Below are 958 nucleotides of genomic sequence, written 5' to 3' on the forward strand. Positions count from 1 at the left end.
TCCTCTTCGCTCAGAGTCCTCTAGGGGTCGCTGTGCAGACGCGTGCTACTCTGACTCGCATGTGCTCGGTTGAGTTGGGCCAATCAAATAGTGTTTTCACACACGGAAAGACCCTTCACATTTGTAGAAGATGGCGACTGCTGAACCGGTTAGTCAATATAAGTGCTCTTACAAACATTCTTGTGATGACACCAGTGGTAGTTCTGTTAAATACGTGTTTTATTTTGGTCAGGGCTTTTATAAAAGCTAATCTGAATCGATATGTTGTGGAGTGATATCTCTCACAGCAGACAGTCAAATGAGCTCATGTGTCTGACTGTCGCACATACGCGTTTGAAGGATATTGTGCTAAAGTGTTATATATTTATTTTTCTTATTATATATTTTTTTGTAATCTGAAGAGGGGGGCTGTGAGAATATTTGATGTTTTCTTGGGAAGTTGAACATGTTGTTAAACCGTATCTGTTTCTGTATGTTAATCTAGAGTCATGTTTAGCTGATGTGTCACTGAAAATATGGATACTGTGATTGATTGTTTTTAGTCTTTGAATGGACACATCGCTTAATGTAGCTCAAAATCGTTGATCTGATCTTTTAGACAAGATCAAAGTAAACAAACAAGGATATAAGCAGAATTGTTAGATGTTTAGTTTGGTCAAATGTTAATAAAGTAAGTTTTGTAGAGAACCTTCAGTCAGTGTGTCGAATTTTACAGTTACTTGTTTGGTTGCGAGATTATCTGTTTTTATTTCTAAACATACATGTTTGTCACTGTAAAAATAATAAGAGAAAAAGAAACTTGAGGCACCATTTCCTCAGACAGCCTTTGGAGAACTTTTATGTACATTTTCAGAAAGTGTCTGAAAATTGTCAACAAGGATCCTTAAGTTCGTGCAAAAGCTTTCATGAATGTCCATCCATCGTTCCTCCAGTGACTGTCATAAAGAAAAGACTTGAG

This window comes from Sinocyclocheilus grahami, unplaced genomic scaffold, assembly GCF_001515645.1.
Source record: "Sinocyclocheilus grahami isolate Dianchi unplaced genomic scaffold, SAMN03320097.WGS_v1.1 scaffold3926.1, whole genome shotgun sequence".
In the NCBI taxonomy this organism is placed as follows: Eukaryota; Metazoa; Chordata; class Actinopteri; order Cypriniformes; family Cyprinidae; genus Sinocyclocheilus; species Sinocyclocheilus grahami.